This window comes from Hyaena hyaena, unplaced genomic scaffold, assembly GCF_003009895.1.
Source record: "Hyaena hyaena isolate Hyena2069 unplaced genomic scaffold, ASM300989v1 scaffold_97, whole genome shotgun sequence".
NCBI classification, from domain to species: Eukaryota; Metazoa; Chordata; class Mammalia; order Carnivora; family Hyaenidae; genus Hyaena; species Hyaena hyaena.
In genome coordinates, this window is record NW_024080728.1 from 942,200 (window position 1) to 948,821 (window position 6,622).

At 38.8% G+C, this 6,622-nt stretch overlaps 1 non-coding gene across 1 annotated transcript; it reads left to right on the forward strand.

Annotated features, from left to right (window-relative positions):
* The first annotated feature begins 6,242 nt into the window (after window positions 1-6,242).
* LOC120233773 lies at window positions 6,243-6,349 on the forward strand. Its single transcript, XR_005528911.1, has one exon. It is a non-coding gene; the product is annotated as a U6 spliceosomal RNA (small nuclear RNA).
* The last annotated feature ends 273 nt before the right edge of the window (window positions 6,350-6,622 follow it).

Consider the following 6,622-nt stretch of genomic DNA (forward strand, 5'->3'; position numbering starts at 1 on the left):
CAGCTGATGAACAAATAAAATGTATTATATTCATACAGTAGAATAAGGAATATTTTTCAGCCACAAAAAGGAATGAAATACTGATACATGTCACAACATGATAGACCTTGAAAATATGCTGAGTGAAAAAAGCTAGTCACAAAAGGCCACATAATGATAACTTACGATTCCATTTGTATGTAATGTTCAGAGTGGGTAAATCTATAGGGACAGAAATAAATTAGGAATTGCCAAGGGCTGGGGTTGTGGGTAGAAATGGAGAGTGATTGCTAATGGTTATATAGTTTATTTTTGGGGTGATAAAAATGGTAATAAAACTGATTATACTGACAGTTGTACAATTAAAATATACTAAAAACTTTTAAATTATATATGTTAAATGGGTGAAATATATAATGTGTGGATTATATCTCAATAAAAATGTTATTTTATTTTTTTTAATTTATTTATTTTGAGAGAGAGAGAGAGAGAGAGCAAGCGCAAGCAGGGGAGGAGCAGAGAGAGAGGGACAGAGAGTGAATCTCAAGCAGGCTCTACACTGTCAGCACAGAGCCCAATTTGAGACTCGAACTCACAATGAGATCATGACCTGAGCTGAAATCAAGAGTCAGACACAACCAACTGAGCCACCCAGGCGCCCCTAAAACTGTTATTTTAAAAACAGGTATTTACGGGGCGCCTGGGTGGCTTAGTCGGTTAAGCGTCCAACTTTCGCTTAGGTCATGATCTCACGGTTCGTGGGTTCGGGCCCCACGTCGGGCTCTGTGCTGACTGCCAGCTCAGGGCCTGGAGCCTGTTTCAGAGTCTGTGTCTCCCTCTCTCTCTGACCCTTCCCTGCTCACGCTGTCTCTCTCTCTCTCGCCTAGAAATAAATAAAAAATAAAATTAAAATAAAATAAAATAAAATAAAATAATAAAAAATAAAAACAGGTATTTAGGTAACTATTGAAAGAAAAAATAAAAAAGATGAAAGTCACTGTGAAATAAGAGCTTCAAATTGAATTTTAAAAAAGAGTCTTATGTCTTTTCATGACTTTGTAGAGTAGGCATAGGAAAGGCAACTATAAATCAGACTTCTATACTCTGCCCAGTTAAAATCATGGCCAGAATTTCATTCATACAGATTTCCTACTCAAAATAACTTGTGATGTGGCAATTTGTGGTTTAAACATTGGTCAAAACATGAATAATATAAATGTGTATTCTTAATATCAGTAAATACTCTAAAAGTCAGAAATGTCTAAAATTTACCTTTGTAATTACAAAGTTTCTTATATCAATTCTGTGAAATAACTAGAGGTTTCCTTAGACCTGGTAGGCCCCAACTAAAATGATACTGCTTTGGAGGGCCCGGGTAGGCTCAGCTGGTTAAGTGTCCCACTCTCAATTTCGGCTAGGGTCATGATCTCATAGTAGTGACATCAAGCCCCATATCAGGCTCCGCACTGAGTGTGGGATGTGGGACCTGCTTGGGATTCTCTCTCTCCCTCTGCCTCTGTCCCTCCCCAGCTTGTTCTCTCTCTCTCTCAAAATAAACAAACATTAAATAAATAAATAAGATACTGCCTCTCTCTGGGGTTCCCCAACACTGAAGGAACACATATGGTAATTTCCAATAGTTGGCTACAAACTATTTTCTAGTCTTCACTGACCATGAATAAAGATAAATAAAGGCTGGGGCACCTGGGTGGCTTAGTCGGTTAAGCGTCCGACTTTCGCTTAGGTCATGATCTCGCGGTTCGTGGGTTCGAGCCCCAAGTCGGGCTCTGTGCTGACTGCCAGCTCAGAGCCTGGAGCCTGTTTCAGTCTGTGACTCACTCTCTCTCTGACCCTCCCCTGCTCATGCTGTCTCTCTCTCTCTCTCTCTCTCTCTCCTAGAAATAAATAAAACATTTAAAAAAAAAAAAAGATAAATAAAGGCTGAAAGTAATGGCAAAAGAGGATCAAGGAACTTATTTTCTTCCGGCACCATACAGTTTTGACTGGGGATCAACATTTGGGACAGAATGCACCACCAAAGGAAGTGGATCTGAACAGAAACAACAGCTAAGCCCATGTCAGAAATGAGATAATGGCACACAAATAAAGAGAAAGTTCTGTTTCTATAGATAACGGATTTTTCTACAAACCTGATTATGAAACTACTATATTGTCTAAAAGATATCTATTCAGAAATTTCTTCTCAGGATAAAGGTAAACTTTTTTCTGGGAATTTCAAATTAGTCATCGAATTCCTGCTTGGCTTTATATTAAAAACGTACGTTTCATGTCATAGGAAAAAATGAACCTATACACAGGTCAAAATAAGACCAACAAAAATATTCCACAAGAGTCCAATATATTCTTATCCTCAGGTTCTGTTTTCATTTCAAAATTCAAATACTATCTGAAAAATATGCTTTGTAGAAAATGTTCCTTGCTTTCAACATGGTACAGGAAGGTACTTTGCTAAGAGAAAGTGCTTAAATACTGAAACATGGATTTCAGAAAAGTTCATTCGTTGCACATCAACAACAGGGCTATATTTCCTATTTGCAAAAAGCTAAGTAATGAACATAATACCTTTTTATTCTCTTTTTTTAAATTTTTTTAATGTTTATTTATTTTTGAAACAGATAGAGACAGAGCACGAGCTGGGGAAGGGCAGAGAGAGAGGGAGACACAGACTCTGAACAGGCTCCAGGCTCTGACCTATCAGTACAGAGCCCAATGCAGGGCTCGAACCCATGGACTGCGAGATCATGACCTGAGCCAAAGTCGAACACTTAACCAACTGAGCCACCCAGGCGCCCCAATACCTTTTTATTCTCAAAAGCCACTTGTCTATAGAGAAAATTTATATAGCCAAACTGAAAGAAATAAGAAAAACTCTAAAACAGTAACAGAAGATTAAAAACATTTTTGTATATACTACAATCATACAAATATTGATATATGTGTCTGATATAAAGGAGAGAGAGAGACAGAAAGAGAGAGAACTCACAAATTTAGTATATGGCACTATCCCCAAAACAAAAATAAAGAATTTGGATAGCCTTTCTACAGATGCACTCCCTAGAAGAAAAAGACTAAAAAGTAAACATCAGAGGTGCTGAGTGCCTCAGTCAGTTAAACATCTGACTCTTGATTTCCACTCAGGTCACGATGTCACAGTTTGTGAGATCAAGCCCCTCGTAGTGCTCTGTGCTGACAGTGTGAAGCCTGCTTGGGATTCTCTCTCCATCTCTCCCTGCCCCTCCTCTGCTCACTCTGTCTCTCACAAAATAAACATTTTTTTAAAAGTGAACCTCAAAGTGAATTCTACTCTCTCAGTAATTCTCATTAAACATAAAATATGTGTCCATATTTTTAATATCAATAGACAAACCTAAAATTTTAGTGAAGATGTGATCAGGCTGATGACTGGCTCAACATTAACTTGAACATTAGAATTTATCTTCAATATTATATCTTCTGGGAGCAATACTGTTTTTCTAACAGCTAAATGTTCCTCTCAGCACTTCATATCATTTTCCCAACTCCATACCCATACCATTCCTACTCATCCCAAAGCTTAGCAATTTCTTCTATGTCTGGAAAATCCCTTAACACTCCCAGCTCCCAGAATGTTATCCTTGTCAGCCTCTGCCTTCCCTTACCTTTAGTTGATGCCTTTCACTTATAGACACATCCAAACCTCAACAGGGCAGTGAATTTATCAGCAGCTATCAACAATGGAAAGGGTCTGAAATGGGGTGGGGAGTTTCATGTGTGACCAGCAGTTCATGGATTCCCTACCTGCTATATTAGCCATTTTGATATAACCTTTAAGACAGACATCATATCTTGGTATTCTTTTCAGTGCTATCCAATGGCATTTTATGCACCAATGGAAATGTTCCATATCTGCACTGTCCAATATAATAGCCATATGTGACTATATGGCTAGTACAACTGAGGAAATGAATTTTTACCCTTAATTACCTTTTTAAATGTTTATTTATTTTTGAAAGAGAAGGAGAGAAAGACAGAGCACAAGCAGGGGAGGGGCAGAGAGAGAGGGAGACACAGAATCAGAAGCAGGCTGCACTGCCAGTATAGAGCCAGATGTGGGGCTTGAACTCACGAACCATGAGATTATGACCTGAGCTGAAGTTGGACGCTTAACCAACTAAACCACCCAGGTGCCTCTACCCTTATTTTTTAATAGTCACATGTGGCTAGTGACCTCCATATTGAACAGTAAAGTTAATTCCTACAGAAACTAAAGCTGTTGCTCTGGATGCCAAACCCTCCCCCACCCCCACTAGTGACCAGATACCCAACCAGGATCTTGCCAACCCTCTCTCCTAGAAGACGTTCTTGTATGCCCCAGCTTGTCGAGAGGGTCTTACAGTGAATAAATGAATCATTTGGAACCACAGTGTGACTAACTTCCTATAGTTCCTATAACCTCAATTCCTGCTGCTTTGTCCCAACTACTAAACTGCCTTTTGTTAGCTTCAAGCTAGTACTTTCCTTTAGATATTGCCAGTTAGATCACTGTTTCTCTGACTTTAAGGTGTCTATGAATCACCTGGGGATCTTGTTAAGATACATTCTTTTTTTTATTATTATATGAAAGAGAGAGAAAACGTGCAGGGGAGGGGAGAAGTAGAGAGAGAGAGAGAATCCCAAGTAGGCTCCATGCCCAGAATGGAGCTCAATGAGGGGCTCAGTCCCACAACCCTGGGATCAACGCCTGAACAAAAATCAAGAGTCAGGTTCTCAACCAACCAAGCCACCCAGGCACCCCATTAATTCATAGTTTTATTCACCAGACTTGGCTTAAAGAATTCTAACCTTCTTAGAATTTCCCTAGTGTAAAGATAACATCAAACCACTGCAATGGGCCCATTCTAGTGTTTTACCTACTGATGATCAAGAGGCTTCCCATAAAAGCAAATACCAAGGCGCAATCGGGTGGCTCAGTTGGTTAAGGGTCTGGCTTCAGCTCAGGACATGATCTCAAAGCTCATGAGTCAGACTCTCTGCTCTCAGTGCACAGCCCACCTTGAATCCTCTCTCTCTACACTCCTCCTCAAAAATAAATAAACATTTGTGGCACGTGGGTGGCTCAGCCAGTTAAGCGCTTGATTTCAGCTCAGGTCATGATCTCATGGTTCATGATTTCAAGCCCTGCATCTGTGCTGACAGCCCAGAACCTGGACTGTCTCCCTCTCTGTCTGCCCCCTCCTCCACTCATGCTCTGTCTCTCCCTCAAAAAATAAGCAAACAGGGGCACCTGGGTGGCTCAGTCCATTGAGTGTCTGACTTTAGCTCAGGTCATGATCTCCCGGTCCATGAGTTCGACACCCGCATCAGGCTCTGTGCTGACAGCTCAGAGCCTGGAGCCTGCTTCAGATTCTGTGTCTCACTCTCTCTCTGCCCCTTTCCCTCACACTGTCTCTCAAAAATGAATAAATGTTAAAAAATTTTTAAATAAACACTTAAAATATAAATAAATGAACATTTTTAAAAAAAACAGTGCAAGCTATATGATAAAGGATTAATATTTTTCTGATAAAGACTTTTAAAACTTGTCAAAGTAAGAAAAAATCACATGCCAAAATGAAAACTACCTAAGACATGAACAGCTAGAAATATGACTATCTTGAAAATTCAAAACAATCAAATGAAAAATCATTATATCACTATATTCAATAAAAGGATTTATTAAGGTAATCCAATTCAAGATCAACATAGAAGAATCAATAGCTTACCTATACGTCAGCAATAACCAATTTTTTTAATGTCATGAGGTAAAAGATCCCAACTGTCATAACAACTTTAAATAACTATAAACTACCTAGAAATTAGATGTACAAGATCAATATGGAGAAGTATAAACTTTTTGAAGGATGATTTTAACTTGAATAAAGAAAATATCCTGTTTCTAAATGGAAAGTCCCAACATTGCAAAGATATAAATTCTCCCAGGAAGTAAATAATCTGTTTCTGTCAATCGCAATTACAATCCCAACAGAACTTTGTAATGAAACCTGAAAGGCTAATTCTGAAGGAAAAGTCTCTTCTTACATATATTCTAAGACTGAGGGGAGCTTACCTTCAAACATACTATAAATCAGCAATAATTAAAACTAGGTGGTATTGAGGCATCTGGCTGGCTTAGTTGGTGGAGCATGTGACTCTTGATCTCAGGGCTGGGTTCAAGCCCCACGTGGGCTTAGAGATTACTTAAAACTAAAAAACGAAATCTTTTAGTGCTTGCTTTGACAACACATATACTAAAACTGGAATATTACAGAGAAGATTAGAATGGTCCCTGTGCAAGGATAACATGCAAATTTGTGAAGCATTCCACATTTTTAATTCTTTATCCAGCAAGGTTGTCATTCAGAATAAAAGGTGAGATAAAGAGTTTCTCAGATAAACAAAAACTAAAGGAGTTCATGACCACTAAGCCAGCCATGCAAGAAATTTTAAGGGGGACACTGAGTGGAGAGAAAGAAAAAACAAAAGAAGACCAAAGCAACAAAGGCTACAAAGGACCGGAGAACATCACTAGAAACACCAACTCTACAGGTAACACAAAGGCACTGAATTCATATCTTTCAATAATCACTCTGAAAGTAAACGGACT